We start from the raw sequence: 17,111 nt of genomic DNA on the forward strand, positions 1-17,111 counted from the left end.
GACTTTACATACATCACAGTCTCCTTTAACAAATCATCATACACCGCGGGAAAATCAAACAACAATTCTGAGACATGATTAGTACATTCATTGGCAGGAACAGGTCGGGCAGGGGTGATAGGTCAGTTCTAAAGCAGGGTACACATTCAAACTGATTGGTTCAGGCCCTGCGATGTCTACGTGCAAGGTCACACAGAGTCCTAAGTTATTAAACAACCAGGCGGTCAGGGGAAATATTTACTGGGCGGTTCCAAGTATTGTCTTAACAGCTACAGGAATTTCAGATTTTACATGTAGCATAGGAACTTAACAATACCTGGTCCTTTACATTTTAACTCAGGCCTTGCAGCTTAGAAACTTTACAGTGCCCGGTCTTTTATACTTTAACTTTTACACTTTAACTTCAATTTCTTTTACCCTTACACAAGGTCAGTCTCAAAATGAAAAATAGAAAGTCCTGGGGATGTGGTTCAACTCGGAGATACCCCCCTCACAAGAGTGTTTAAAAATAAACTTTGTTATCAGGGTATGGTGGTGCATGCCTATAATCCCAGTGGCTTGGGAGGCTAAGGCAGGAGAATGGAGAGTTCAAAGCCAGGCTGAGCAATTTAGCAAGGCCCTAAGCAACTCAGGGAAAACTTCTCTGTAAACAAAATATAAAAAAAGGGCTGGGGATGTGGCTCAGTCTTTAAGCACCCCTGGGTTCAATCCCCAGTATGAATAAATAAAAAAATAAACTTTGTTATAGAAAATCTGTGCATACATGTGAGGTATGCAAAATATAGGGTTCATGTGTACATGTTACACTGAAGAAATTTCTCTGAGGTCTCTAGAAAGTCATTGAGAATGCACTTATCAGATAGGCAGGCACATGCTGTTTCCCTCATAACTTTCTCACCTAATTTTGTCTAGATTCACTGACAATAATGGATTCAACTTGGTATCATCAGGGTTTTTTTTGTTTGTTTGTTTGTTTGTTTTTTTTGGTGGTAGGGGGGTGGTACCAGGGATTGAACTCAGAGGCACTCAGCCACTGAGCCACATCTCCAGCCCTGTTTTATATTTTATTTAGAGACAGAGTTTCACTGAGCTGCTTAGCACTTTGCTGTTGCTGAGGCTGGCTTTGAACTCACAATCCTCCTGCCTCAACCTCCTGAGCCACTGGATTACAGGCATGCACCACCACATCCGGCAGTATCATCAGTTTTTACACTGTATTAATACTTTATTTCTTTTTTATTGAAATGTGGTTTAATATGTCATATTATGAATATGTTGCATTTTATTTATCCATCATCAGTTGGATAGTTTCTTTTGGGGGGTGATGATAAAGTTTAAAAATTAATTATGGGAGGGTTGTGAACTCTACCTCGTAAAAGCCATTGAATTGTACATTTCAAATGGTTGAGCTTTTTAATATATGAATTATATCCCCTTAAAGCCATCTTTAAAAAAAAAAAAAGAGCAAGCTGAGACTGGTGATGTGCACATGCAGTTCCAGCTGCTTGGGAGGCCAAGGAAGGAGGATGGTTTGAGCCCAGGAATTCAAGACCAAGTTGGGCAACAAGCAAGATCATCTGTTAAAAAATCAATCGACAAACCAATCAAAAAATTTAAAAAGAGCCAAGTCTTTAACATTAGGTAGATAGAGGTTTATATCCCAGTTCTTCACTTGACCTTGAGTAAGCCAACTCTCTGAGCCTTAGTGTCTTCCTGTGAAAAATCACTATTATTATAAGTACCTGTTTCACAGGATTGCTGAGAGGATTAAATGAAATAATGTGTGTAAAAGACTTAGCACAATTCCAAGCAGATTCTAAGCTTTTAATTAAGGTTAGTTATACTATTAAGCTTGGAAAAGTTCCAACTTCTATGTGATCTCAGACCACACATCTAGCACCTTCTAGTACCTTCGTCTTACAAGGGGACCTCTGAACACTTCACAGGGAAGTTACAACTGTGTACTCCCATGGAGCATTTCAGGAAATACACCTTTCAATTGTCCAAATACAGGCCCCAGAACTAAATATCTAACCCAGAAGGAACCCAGGGTTAAAATAATGCCATTTAAAGGCTTCACAGCTAAACTTGCCTGCTTACAGGGGGAAGGGCTTACAGGTACAGAGGAGAAGAGAAAGGGGGCCTAAATAATAATGCCTGTATTAATAACTAATACATTAATGATAACTGCTTATTAATAATAATAATACTAACATTTGAATATCTATGACATACAAAATAGTTTCCACCTATTATCCCCCCAAAAAAACCCATGCAAAGCAGATATTAAATGTAATTAATTAATTAATTATTTTTTTTTGTACTGGGGATTGAACTCAGGGTCACTTAATCACTGAGCCACATCCCCAGCCTTTTATTTATATTTTAGAGACAGATCTTGCTAAGTTGCTTAGGGCCTTGCTAAATTGCTGAGGCTGGCTTTGAACTTGCAATCCTCCTGTCATGGTCTCCCAAATTGCTGGGATTACAGGTGGGCACCACAGCAGCTGGCCAAAGGAGATTTTTTTTTTTAAATGTTTTTTTAGTTGTCAATGGACTTTATTTTGTTTATTTATAGTCAGTGCTGAGAATAGAACCCAGTGCCTCACTCATGCTAGGCAAGTGCTCTACCACTGAGCCACCACCCCACCCAAAGGAGATATTTTAATCTCCATTTTAAAGATGAGAATATGGAAGCTCAAAGAACACAGCAGCACCAGAACCCACACCTCCTGATTGTGATGTCAAATAGAAAGTTCTCCTCCTCTAGCACAGGGCCACATTCATTCTTGATCTGGTTACAAATGAAGAAGAAACCTAAAGTCACAGTCTCCCCTCTCCTCTGGGTCCAATCATTTGGAATCTTTTAAACTCCTCTAAAGTGGACTTTGCTGGGGTGTCCTTATCCTGGATGCCAATCCAATAATGAGGACGTGGTTTTGAGAAAAACGAAAAAGAAGTTTCATTGCTTTGCTAGCAAAGGAGGAAGCACAAGGGACTCCTGTCCCAGATGCTGTGATTCTTTCTGTCATGGGGGGGCGGAGGGCTTTTCCAGAGGTGATTCAAAGCCTAATTCCAGGTGTGTCAGGGGCCGAAACCTACATAGGACTCTGAGAGATGGTCATTTCTTAGATCTTCCGGTGACATTCCTAAAATCTAAATGACTTCATTCCTGTGGTATGTGTTTGTTCAAGGACAGATAACTTGGTCTAGGATGGGAAGAAGGGTAATTTTGTTTCCCCTAAGATTAGGGACAGGGAGAGAGGAAAGAGAAAGGAAAGAAAACCATGTCCATTTTTTAAAAAAAATCTTTATTTTATTTTTATGTGGTGCTAAGGATCGAACCCAGGGCCTTGCACATGCTAGGTGAGCACTCTACTGCTGAGCCACAACTACAGCCCCCCATGTCCATTTTAAAATAAGCTGCAGTGGCAGAGTAGCCAGGGTTATGTCCCAAGCATGAAGTGGACCCTTCATGTTATGCAGGCAGGTCATTTTCAGCATCAGTTGTGTACCACTGCCCATGGTCTTCCCCCAGGGAGCTGCTGCGTGTGCTCTTGGCTCCCACTTGGGCAATTGAGAGCATTGCCAAGGTCTTGTTGGGCAGCCAGGCTGAGAGCCACTGGATCAAGGGACGAATGTGGACATGTGTGTGAGCCTTCATCCAAACCTGCGTCAAAAAGGACTCAGAGGCAACGCCTCCATCTCCACTTGGCTTTGGCTAGATCTTCTCATGAGCAGCTGGGCCTTTAAGATAAAAAAAAAAAGAAAGAAAGAAAATATTCCCTTACTAGGCCTCAAGTGGCCCAGAAGAGACTTTTGTATTGTAGGTTCCTGTTAGACAGATAAGAAGACCAAACCTGGGCTCCAGGCCAGCAATCCCAGGGTCAGGCAGTTGTTAAACCAGTTCAATTGTTGTGAGCACAAAATGTACCAGTGCGGCAGTTTCTGGAGTTTGATCTCAGAGGGACCGGCTGTCCTCTCTATCTGCCTGGTGGCCTGAACAGTAAGAAGCTGACAAAGCATCTCTAGCTCTTTCTCATCTGGCTCCTGTCTGGTCTTCTGAGAGCAAAGGATGACTGAGCTCAAAGACAGCTCAGAATAATCTGTGTCATTTCAAGAAACAGACAAGAAAGACATCAAAGGATAATGACAGGAATGTGACTAGGAGCTACAAACACCCACATGGCTTTTCCTTTGGGATTCCTTATTGTTCGCAAGCTTCATACTATTAAGAGACTTTGCCCATTGTGGGGATCAAGGAAAGGAGAAGCAGAATCTTAATATTCTGAGACTTATTAACATGATTGAAAGGTAAAATTCATCTCCTTTCCCCTGCCAGTATGCACATATGTTTTAACCCCTTAAGTGGTACTGGAGATTGAACCCAAATATGCCCTACACTGAGCTATGACCCCAGTGCTTCTTAGTTTTTATTTCAAGACAGGGTCCCCCTAAATTGCCTAGGCTGGCCTCAAACTTGAGATCTTCCTGCCTCAGCCTCTTGAGTTGCTGGGATGACAGTATATGCCACCACACCTCACTGTTTTAATGCCAGCTTTTAATTTCAAAATAACTTGGCTCCACACTTGGACCACCCAGAACTAAAATTTATGGACTTTTGATTCATGCATCAGACTTTTTAGCCCTCATTTTGAGATTCTTTACTTACATTTCACGTTCAATCCTTATTAAAATTGTATTCCAAAAAAGCGTGTCCCAACTAGCATGTATTGGGTCCCCGCTGTCTGCCAGCACTGGTCTGGGTATTCAAGGTGATGGATGATGAAGACTGTCCTCGTGTTCTGAGTCCACACTCTAGTTGACAGCTACGCATTGACAACTTACCGTGTGCCAAGTCAGACTGGACCAAGAGAATTAACAACGGGAACAAGAAAACTCGATCGATTTCATTGTCTGGTGAGAAGGAGTCTCCAACCCATAAGAGATTAGAGCCAGCATATTTAAATGCTGGAGAAAACTGTTCAAGAGAGCCACCAGCCTGAAAGCAGAGAAAGAAACAAGACCACTGACTCAGAAAACACAGTGATCTGGGACCCTTTCATGTAGGGACAGCTATCTATAAGGCCTCTGCAGCTCCCTGAAGGCATCCCTATTGTAATATGGCAGTAAAATAATATTTTCAGCAGTAACAGCTATGACTTATCACTAGGAACCCTATTATATTTCTCAGTCTAGATTATTTCATTTAGTCCCCAGGGCTGCCATAGATCATCAACATTACTTCCTCACTCAGCAGATGAAGGGGTTGCAGCCTATCGAGACCAAGTAGCTCACAAGACCCTTAGCAGTTAGGTGTGGGTCTGAGTTTGAAACCAAATCATCTTTCTATTTCATCCCCAAATGATGCTTATGGTTTTAAAGTCCAAGATGCAGAAGAGTTGGTAGGAAGATCATCTAGTTCAATGTCATGTCAACAAGAAATAAATTAAAGGGGGAAATTTATTTAAAAGCATGCAAAATTATATTTGAGATGTTTTGATTAAAAAGACAAAGACGAGCTGGTACAGGGGCACACGCCTATAATACCAGTAGCTCAAGAGGCTGAGGCAGGAGGATTGCAGGTTCAAAGCCAGCCTCAGCAACTCGGCAACACCCTAAGCAACTCAGCAAGACCCTGTCTGTAAATAAAATATAAAAAAGGGCTGGGGATGCGGTTCAGTGGTTAAGTGTCCCTGGGTTCAATCACTGGTACCAAAAAAAAAAAAAAAAAAAAACCCAAAAAATACATAAAAAGGTAAAGATGGGTGCAACATTTCTGGAAGATTTCTGCCTAATTTTGTCCTTATAACATCATTATGGTCCAGGTTCCCTAGAAACAGGGTCTGAGGAAGAGTGGCTTAGAGTAGGGATGCTCTTAGGAAAGGCCGACTATGTCTGAAGCAGAAAAGGGGAAAGTACCCAGCCGAGCGTGGCTGCATGTGATATCTAGCCCTGGCCTGATCACAGTGGGTGTGTGGCTGTGGTCCTCTGAAGCATCAATAACATGACAAAATGTTCTCTCCCTACCTTGATGCCAAGGGGCTGGCCTCTCATTTTTTCTATACCAGTCCTGAGATGTGAGCTGCCCAGAGGTGGGTTAACTGACCAGAAGAGGCAGCCCCATCAGCTGAGAGCAATTCTTGTGAAACTAGCATCCCACCCACACAGCAGGTATGAAGGGACCAGCCCAGGGAAGGGAATCCAGGAAGCACACGAAAACAAAACCCCAACACTCCAACTACTCAGAATCAACTCTTCAGTCTCAGTTCCCCCAACTACTTCATGACGCTCTTGAGGGAGTGACGATGTCTTGTCATTATATCCCAACTCTTGGCACAAAGCCGGGCACTCAGTAAGCCCTCCATACATTTCAGTAAGATGCTACACAGTTAGGATCTCTACTGCTGCAGCTTTCAAAGAGGCAAACTGCATTTACCCCCAAAAAATCACCAGCTGAAGAGAACATCACTGGGCAAAAGACCACATTGGCCCACAGGTGTGGTCAGATGGGAAGACTAGCGGGACTCAGCCACAGCCTTCCTGTCACCAGTGGGGTTTGCTGGGAATGGCGATCTGCTCATCTAAGCAATCCTTCTGCTTCTCCACTTTGGGAGAGCATACATAACACATTCAAAAGGAACCTTTTGATGACTTCTCACAAGCAGGAGATGTGTGTGCTGTCACAGAGGATTAACTATAGAAAGCCCTGCCTCAGGAAATGCCCAGGCTTCTCCTTCCCACTCCCGGGTGGGGTCTGAGCAGGCAGCAGACTGGCAGATGATTAGCAATGTGTTGCCCACACCTATCCACACGGCCTACTTTTGCAAGCAACATCCCACCTTTGAAGAAAGCTGCAATCAAATGCCGAATGCTACCCGTGTTCCGTTGCCAAGTTGCCTATGAGTGAAATACAGTACAGGCGACCTCTAGAAATCTGCATGGCTTCTGCTACTCAGATAAAACAAAATCCCTTTACCCCGGAACCCCACCTACTGAGATGAATTTTCCACACTTGTTAAAAATCAAGACAGGTGCCTGATCTCCGTGGACTTCTGAATAAGGTAGTGGAGATGGACTTTGGGTGCAGGGAGGAAGCTGATTGGTTTCAAAACAGAAATCAGGAGATCAAAGGCGTGAGAAGCGGTAGAACACTCAGGATGGTTTCACTAGGTCCCCAAGATGAAAACTAAGAAAATAATGATAAGTATTAGTGGAATTCTTGAGGTGAAAGTGAGTTTGGGGCTAGAAAGTGCATATAAGTAACCCAAGTGTCTGCAAACGCAATGTTGATGCACCTGTCTGGCTCCCTGCTTTTTCTGCCATGATCTGGTTGGATTGTCACGGCATAAAATATAGATCACTGAGGGGTTTATACAGATACAGTTTGTTTTGGCCACAAATTATTTTTTTGTATGCTTGTTTGCTGTACTTGGGACTGAACCCAGGGGCACTCTACCACTGAGCTTCATCCCCAGCACTTTAAAAATTTTTATTGGAGGGTTGGGGTTGTGGCTCAGAGATGGAGTACTAGCTTAGCATTCGTGAGGCCCTGGGTTCGATCCTCAGCACCACATAAAAATAAAATAAAGGTGTTGTGTCCACCTACAACTAATAAATAAATAAATAAATATTTAAAAAATAAATAAAAATTTTATTTGGAGACAGGGTCTCTCTAGGTTGCTGAGGCTAGCCTTGAGCTTGTGATCCTCCTGCCTCAGCCTCCCAAGTCTCTGGGATTGCAGGGATAGGCCATCACACAGGGCTCACAACTTGTTCTTCAGGGAAAAGTGTGGGGTAGGCTGCTGGCAAAGAAAGAAGAAAAAGAACATTGAATATGCAGATGGACTCTCTATGCAGAGAGAGAAAACTATCGTCCTACAAACAGATTCTAAACTGTTCATATGTTTGTTTACCCACAGTTTGTTTCTTTTTTAAAAAAAGAATTGAATTAGTTGCCAATTTAAAGAATTCATACTTGTGTGAATTTATATTTTACATAAATATCCAGAATTTTCATTTCTCTTGACAATTCTGCCGGCATCCCCACACGGCGAGTCTCGCTCATCTAGGCTGGGACTCGCTGCCTCAATCTCTGGTCTGGCCCCCATGGGTGTTTGTGGTCGAGACCCCCTCCCAATACTATTAGCAAATACTATAGATAATTGTTTCTTTTTAATATTATGATTCAATACACATAACATAAAGTTTACCACTTCAACCATTTTTGAGTGTGGGCAGTTCAGCAGCCCTGAGCACACTCTCAGTCTTCACCTCCACCCACTTCCAGGGTCCTTGTCATCTCCCCAAAACGGAAACTCTGCTCCCACTAAACATAATTCCCCGTTCTCCCACTCCTGCCAACCCCTAGCAACCAAATGCTTTGTGCACTCGGCTACTCTAGCTCCTTCGTGTGAGCAGAATCATTTAATGTGCGTCCTTTGGGGACTGGCTTGTTTCACTTGGCATAAAGTTCTCAGGGCTCATCATTGCACAGGTCTGACTCAGAAAGCTCCAGGGCTCACCTTACAGACAAGGAGGCCAAGGCCCCTGCATTCCCATGAGCCCTTGCAAGCAGCAAGGGCTGAACCTGGATGCCTTGATATTTTTGTGCAGGACATGCTTCCCCTCCCTAGCAGCAAAGCCATCCTGCCACCCATGTCCCAGCCTTGTCCTTCTCCCCTTGTGCCCATTTGGGAGGTTCCCAGTCTTATGAAAGGGAAAAGAGCCATCCTCTCATTTCAGTGGTAATGGATAGTAATAAGCCATTCTCTTCCTAAGGCCACAAACCCCCAGTTGCAAAAAATAAAAATAAAAAATGGAAAGAAACTCCTCCTGTCCCCTCTGCATAATTTGAGTTAATCCTTAAATTCCAAAGAGGATTTTAACAATGTCTCTCTAGGAATGGATGTTCTGGTTGCCAGGACATGAGGAGAGATGTCCTTGTCCCCATATGCAGAGCACCTAGAATAGCCTCCCTGGGCTCTCCAGTGATGGAGCCATTCATTAGGTGGGGCTGTGTTTAGGGGACAGCCCTGCAGGAGCACATTCCTATGAGTCTTGTTTCCCAGTTGGTGGTTTTGCTGGCAATCTGCAAACAGAGCCGAGTACCAGGGACTGCAACGCCTCCGTCTATTGTTGTCCCTCTGTCTCACCTGCTTTGCTGAAATGAAGGAGAAAGAAGCAGGGGCGCTCTGTGGATCAGTTGGCAAGAAAGCGTGACTCGCTGATGTCCTCCATTCACTCTCCAATCTACAGTACCCCCCTCACCCCTTACATGGTGTTGCCTAAGCTAATGACTTCCCTTGTTTTCCTGGGGAATCTTCCTTAGAATCGAATGCCAAATGGGGTAGACACTTTCTTATTTTAGTCTGGACATAAACTCTTGCTTCAGGAAAGAGTAAAGTCTGATTTTGCTTCCAAGATCAGCCCCTTCATGTGACTCTAATCAATAAGATTACTTCTTCTTCTTTTTTTTTTTTTTTTTTGCAGTGCTAAACTCAATCTCAGCACCTCAAGCATGCTGGGCCAGCTCTTAAATGCTAAGCCACATTCCCAGCCCCACAACAAGAGTTTTCTTTGGGGGATGGGAGTTTGGGGTATAGGATTGAACAAGGGGAGAAAAAAAAAACAAGAAAAGACAACCTCCCTCACAAACATCAATAACCCTTTTTCTTACATGTAAGAATTACTGTCAACCACTATAGATATGAATAATGTGGTCTAGCACTGCTCTATTTATGACTGTGGCAATGAAAATAACTTGGTTCTTAACCAATTATTTTTAAGAGGTGGTAGCACAGTGTTTCTGTGAATGTCGAAAAACAGAAATAGAGCCTTTAAGAAATTCTTCCATCTGCCAGCCTAAGCCCTGGCTGGGTAGCACAGAATAGGCCTCATTGCCCCACATGGGAGCCAGGGGGACCCAGCCGCACCTGGGTGGCCGCCAACTAGCTGGATTCGGCTTCTTCAGCCAGGCTCCACTTCACTTGGCAACCAGGTAGAGATCACCTTTACTGGGTGGCAGTTCTGACCCCGAGGTAAATAGTGGCAGTTACAGGAAGGAGCATCACGGATACCCTGGCAGGTTGTCAGAAGGGTGAGCGCTGCACAGTGAGTTGGCTGGGAATAACTTTCAGGCGGTTTGTTCATTTTAGGGACTTCTCTTCACCGGGACAAATAGAGGAGGCCAAATCTGGGGTGTTGGTTTTGTGGTTTCAAGTGCCTATTTGGGTTGGAAAGGGCTTGAAAGGCAATGGGGTTCTTTTTAGAGAAAGAGCAGACTTTACCTTGAAGAGAGATCCAGAGATGATTAAGATGCTGTCCTCCACCCAAGGAGAGGCCTTGCAGGGAGGCAGAGTCGAGTTGTCAGAACTGGGAAAATAAAACCCCTTGATGGCTAGGAGTTTGCTCTTGACAAGAGGAGAATAAATCTCTCTACTGATTCTCTTCCTATTACTGAGACCAAAGTGGGAGAGAGTCCTGCCTTAGAATTTGATTTGGCTCAAGGTCAAGAACATTTCAACGTCAAGCCTTCTGCTGGGTCCTTGTATAGCAGAAGGTGGGATGAGGGGAGGAGACTCTGTGGCTGGGGAATACACTGAAGCCAGCCCCATTTCTTGGTCCCAGGTCCCAGGTATGCTGCAGAAGCAGCTGGAAAAAGGTCTAATAGGGGTCGGGAGTGTAACTCAGTGGTAGAGTGCTTGCCTCACATGCATGAGGACCAGTCTAGCACCACACACACACACACACACACACACACACACACACACAGAGAGACACATACACACAGGAATAATAATTACACACACACACACATATACACTATCCACATTAGGAACAGGAGAAAGATTATTATATTATGCTGTTAGTAGGGACACCTGCAGCATTGTGTTTGAGACTAGTACTAGGCTTGAATCATTGTGTGTCCTTGGGGGGAAATCTGTACACCCTTAGATGATGGGGAGTTTGCCTTTGAAAAGAAGAGAATAAGTCTCTATACTGATTCTCTTCCTATTACTGAGAACAACAGGATAGAGAGTAAAGGTGTCGCCCTAGGTGAGGGCAGACAAAACCTGAGATGGAAGCCAGGCTAGCAACCTCAGGGCAGCTGGGAAAGGAGCCCCTGGGGTAGGGTTAGAATTTTCCCTTTGCCTGAGATTCTGGCTTGACTTATTCAGCATCTAGTGTTAAGGTTCCTTTCTCCTCACGTTTTGGTTTCCTCTAAATTTTCCCTTCCAAATTGTCAGGAAAACTTGTTACACATATTGGTTGTGTTACTGTATTGTGGAGCATCTGGGGACGGGGTAGCAATAGAAGTGGCTTTCCCTGCACTGGCTGTCTACCGAGATCAGTTATTTCATGTCAACAAAGGGCTGTGATCTTGGGACTTCAATCAGCCCCACTTCCTGCACATGGTTTCTCCAAACTACCAGGGAAGTGGAGCCTTACAAAGAGAACAAGAAACACTTAGGGTACATCATAAACATTCACACAACAGGGCGAGGGCATTCTTAGGGTTTTCTGAGCAGGGGGGTTGTAACTGTGCCCTCTCACCCCCTCCCCTGTTCACACCAGGTAACTGCAGCAACTCCTCCTGCTCTCTCTGGGGTCCCATGAAGCTGTCTGCTCACAACACAGAAGTCTCAGCCACCGGCCGGCATCTTTCCACGTCTTCTTGGATGCTCTCGTTCCCCTAGCACGGTTACGAGTGGAGCCCAATCAAAAGCACACACGTCCCAGTGCTGGCTGAACCAATGCTGAGCTACCCACTCCTGGTGCTGCCCGCCCCGACATGCTGCAAACTCACCTGTGCTCCCAAATTTCCTCAGGGGTGCCAGCAAATAGCTCCTTGAGTTTTCCCTCTTTAGAAACCTTCCCTCTCTGTCAGGCAGGCGGCTGTGGAAACTGACAGGGAGACAACTGGGAGGCACGTAGGGGTTCATTCCTGAAGAGTTCCTTTTCTCAAGTGTTGGCCTCGATCAAAGTTCAAACTATCCCTAAAAATGGACCCTCTTCTCCTTCTTATGGTCCCCCAGGCCCTCGATGATCAGAATCCTGCCTTCTTTCCCAGTCGCATCCTTCGCCTCCATCTCGCGGCTTTGCACACTGCCATACGCACTGGGGAGGCTGTGTAAACGCGGCTCTCCGCCTGGCAGACTTTCCTTTAGCCTCACCCACTTTTCTCCCCCTTCTTTGGACTGAATCCTACTCATCCTTCTGGTTCAGCTATGACATCATTTTCTCTAGGAAGCTCCCATGCCCAGTGCCAGCATTGGAGATGGCGGCCCCCTGGGCGGCCCATGCCATTATCCAAAGGCTGTCAATTAACACTGCCACCTTTCTTGACTTCTCCATCTTCTCCCCACCCCTGTGTGTTCCTGGAGGGATCTTATATTGATTTTGCCATTTTATTGCAAGTGCATAGAGGAGCTAAGTCACTTGTTGAATGTATATGCCTTCCGTCTTCTTTCAAGACAAGTTTTTCTCCCTGTGGGAGCGAGTCTCCATTGTGCATGGACTCCTAACAGACTTACACCACTGGTCCTCTAGCCTGAATCTTAGAACTCCGGTGTAAGCATCTATTAGAGATGGGAAAAAAATTAAGGTGTTTTTTCCCCTATTCTCATACAACAAAATGCTTCTGATACCAGATCAGCGGGTTTTCCTCTTTCTTATGAAACAAATCTGACATCAGAATCTCCAATGGACACTATCTGGATATCCTTGGGTTCAATTCAGTTCTGACACTATCTACCTGGAGATGGCATCAGATCCCACAGGTGGTGCCCCCTTCAGATATCAATCAAAAGCTGCAGCTTGTTTTACCTGGTGGCCACCAACTAGCTGACAGGCTAGAAATCAGGGTTCCCATGACCTTCTCCTTGGGTTCAATTCATTTGCTACAGTGGCTCATAGAACTAAGAGAGGCATTTACTTCTGTTTACTGATTTATTAATTAAGGATATAATGAAAGATTCGGATGAAGAGCCAGATGGAAGAGATGCATAGGGAGAGGCAGAGGGAAAGGGCGTGGAGATTTCCTGCTGTCTCTGGACAGACCTCCAAGCCCCACCTCCAAGCCCCTCAGTCATGGTTCAGCAACTCCTCCATCATCATTTGATCTATGGTAACTCCCCAAACACTATCCTTTCATTTGTTTGTAGAGTCTTTGTCATGCAGGCATGATTGATTACATCACTGGTCACGTGACCTCCTCCACCTTCAGCAACCTAAATGCTGTGGGCCAGGAACCAGCTGCAGGAACCAAATAGGTATTTCTTATTAAATCACAATATCACAGCATCTGAAAGGTATCACTGGGACAAGGGTCCTGAGGAGGTACCCCAAAACAGCGGTGAGCCTCAACTCAGACCATGAGGCTTCTTGACCTTGTCACAAAAAGGTTCAAAGTGAGATTGAATTTATTGAGAGAAAGAAAGAAGTACACACTCTGGGACACAGAATAGGAAAGGAACGTGCATATTTACACATGTAAGATGGATAGGACAGGGGCATGATCTAAGATGATGTTTTTGGTTCTCCTTTGTGTTGGCAACTGGACATGTTGTCCATTACCAGGACAGGGGTCACTTGCTGACATGTTGAAAATGACTTTAGTGAGAGGTTCTTTTCTTGTTTGTGATGCATTCTGCTTTGTGAATTTAAACAGGACTACATGGGTGTACCTGTGGATGAGGTCTAACGATCAATTCAGTAGTGCTATTAGTGACCTTTAAATCTGGACTTTTAACTCATGTGAAGTTAGACTTTGAATGTGGACTTTAGATATGACATACTCTTGTTTTGTCTGGAATGTCTCCTTTCTACCTCTCCTTGTGTCTTCTAACCACCCTCGATAGGGATGGACCATAGCACTGCTTTAATATGAATAGGAATCCAGTTGAAATGCAGGTTCTGAAGTGGGAGTGGTGTTACATCTGCACTCCCAGCTGCTTGGGAGCCTGAAGCAGGGGATACCAAGTTCAAGAGCAGCCAGGGCAACATAGTAGACTTCTAGCTCTAAAAAAGATGGGCGGGTGTGTGGCAATATAGCTCAATGAGCACTAGCCCAGCATGTGTGAGGCCCTGGGCTCCATCTTTAGCACTGAAGGAAAACAAAAAACAAAAACAGAGCAGGTTCTGACTTGGTAGTTGGGGTGCTGTTGGGGGCCGATGCTTTCAGTGGAAAGTCACAAAACTAGAGTCTTATGCAGTTTCTTTAAACTGATTCCAGGATTCTGATGTGTAAGAACCAGTTGGCACTGTGCATAGTGAGGCACCCCTGTAATCCCAGTAGCCTGGGAAGCTGAGGCAGGAGGATGAAAGTTCAAAGCCAGCCTCAGCAATTTAGTAAGGCCCTAAGCAAATTAGTGAGACCCTGTCTCAAAATGAAACTTTAAGGGGCTGGGGATGTGGCTCAAGCGGTAGCGCGCTCGCCTGGCATGTGTGCGGCCCGGGTTCGATCCTCAGCACCACATACAAAGAAAGATGTTGTGTCCGCCGAAAACTGAAAAAAATAAATAAATATTTAAAAAAAAAATGAAACTTTAAAAGGGCTGTGGATGTAGCTCAGGGGTTAAGCGCTCCTGTGTTCAATTCCCAATACCAAATAAATAAATAAATTACTATTTGTTTAAGCCATTCTTATAGGGGTTCTATATTCCTTGCAGTCAACCTATAAGTCAATTCACACTTTTTCTGTTGTTGTTGTTGAGATGAGGGTCTCACTGTTACCCAGGATGACCTTGAACTCCTTGGCTCAAGTGATCTTCCTGCCTCAGCCTGCCAAGTTGTAGGACTACAGGCACATGCCACCCCTTGCTTGTATACAACTTGTTTTCTCTCATTAGCAGATTAAAATACACTATTTTTAGAAAATTTTTTAAAATATGAAGAAGTAGAAATAGAGGGAGAAAAATAGAGTCCCCAGACATCAAAGCAGTGCTAACATTTTGACCCATTTTCTTCCAGGGTTGTCAGTTGTGATTATAAAGTACAACGTATTTGTGCCCTTTTTGATTACCTTTTAAAAGAATCAGCATCTTAGGGATTTCCTTTGGGGATGATGAAAATATTCTAAAATTTATTCTGGAGATAGTTGTATAAGTCTATGAATATACTAAAAACTGTTGAATTATACGTTAGGTGAATTGTATAACATACAAAGAATATTCTCAGTGAAACTATTATTAAAAGTTTCAAATAAGCGCTTCCTATATATCATGATAAATTCAGTATTACCATTAAAAATATTGTATCATCATCCATCAAGAGCACATACTTCCATATACTAAGTGATTCCCCCATTATTGGATATTGGGGTAGGCCTCCATAAAAATTGTTACAGTACATTTCTTGGTCGTATGACTTCTTGTATCCAGAATCAGCTCCTCCCAGAAATAAAAATATTGTACCAAATAATAACGTTGTTTAAGCATTTATTAAGTGCTTTACCACAGGTCAACTATAGACACCCAGTATTTTATGTGTTTAATTCTTCAAATCCTTTATCACCCTACAAGGTCTGTTCTATCCCTATTTTCAGAAGTTGCAATGGAAACTCAGAGAGGACAACTCATTCACCCTAGGTCACACAGCCAATAAAGACAGAAACCAGGTGCCTATGCCGCTCTGCCTGGGTCTGGAGGTCATGGTCATTACAGCTCCCAAGTCCTAATTTTTAGATCCTAAGTTTCAAAGATAAAAGTGCTCTTTTTTTTTTTTTTTTAAAGAGTGGAGAGAGAGAGAATTTTTTTTAATATTTATTTTTTAGCTTTTCGACAGACACAACATCTTTGTTTGTATGTGGTGCTGAGGATCGAACCCGGGCCGCACGCATGCCAGACGAGCGCGCTACCGCTTGAGCCACATCCTCAGCCCCAAAAGTGCTCTCTTGTTCTAGATTGTTGTCATGATGTTGGACATTTCTTTGCATTTGCTAAATCAGACACATTCTTCTTTTATTTATTTATTTTTGTTTATTTGGTGCTGGCGAATGCTAGGCAAGCTTTCTACCACTGGAGCCACATCCCCAGGCCTCTGTTGTTAACTGGCTGTTGTAGGTTTTCCCACACTCTGCAGTTTGAAGACTTAATCACATGTGACCTACGGCTCACCACCCTGGTTAAATGTGATCTCCCCTTTTCTCTGCCATCGTGGTGGTGCTTGGCTCTGTGTGCCTCGCTGGGTCTTCTCACAAGACTTTCAGGATCAAGGGATTCCTGGCCTAGAAACCAAAGAAAACCATCCAATTCCCCACTAAATTTGGATGAAAACAATAGATCAGGTACAAACTCACTGAAGAAGAACCCAGCTGGGATTACACCTGAGATGGCACACATGTTCATACTGAATCCAACTCACGACCACCTCAGGCTGCATCAAGCTGCGAACGGCACCCCTTTTCTGGACAACTGGATATGTTTTATTGGGATGCACTAGTAGGTTGTCTCACTCTTAAAAACATGGGAACCAGGGGGGCTGGGGTTGTGGCTCAGTGGTAGAGTTCTCGCCTAGCATGCACGAGGCACTGGGTTCGATCCTCAGCACCACATAAATGGAAAATAAAGATATTGTGTCCACCTAAAACTTAAAAATAAATAGTAAAAAAAAATGGGAACCTTTGGTTTGGGAAATAAAAAGAAAAAACATCGATCAGAGTTTCCTTTTCAAAAGTCTGCTCTTATCACCAGGGGTGGTTGGTGGCTCATGCCTGTAATCCCTGTGACTCAGGAGGCAGGAGGATCACCAATTCGAAGCCAGCTTCAGTAACTCAGTGAGACCCTGTCTCAAAAATGAAAAGGAAAAAGGGTTGGAGCTACAGAGCTCAGTGGTAAAGCACCCCTGGGTTCAATCCCCACACTGCATCGAGAGAGAGAGAGAGAGAGAGAGAGAGAGAGAGAGAGGAGAAACCTGCTTGCTCTTGTGTGGAAGCACCTTTAATGTTGGCTTACATGATTGAGGTTTTCCTAAACATCGTGATCTTAACTCACAGCTGCCTGGTTCTCTCCCTTTCCTTTCACCTGGCTAAACCCAGGCACAGATCAGCCAGGGAAGGCTGCCTGGCCAGGGGTATGGTGGCCCCTTTGAAGGGCTCGTTGAGGGCATTA

This window comes from Marmota monax, unplaced genomic scaffold, assembly GCF_021218885.2.
Source record: "Marmota monax isolate L192 unplaced genomic scaffold, Marmota_monax_Labrador192_F-V1.1 WCK01_AAM20220418_F8-fsc00105, whole genome shotgun sequence".
Classification (NCBI taxonomy): Eukaryota; Metazoa; Chordata; class Mammalia; order Rodentia; family Sciuridae; genus Marmota; species Marmota monax.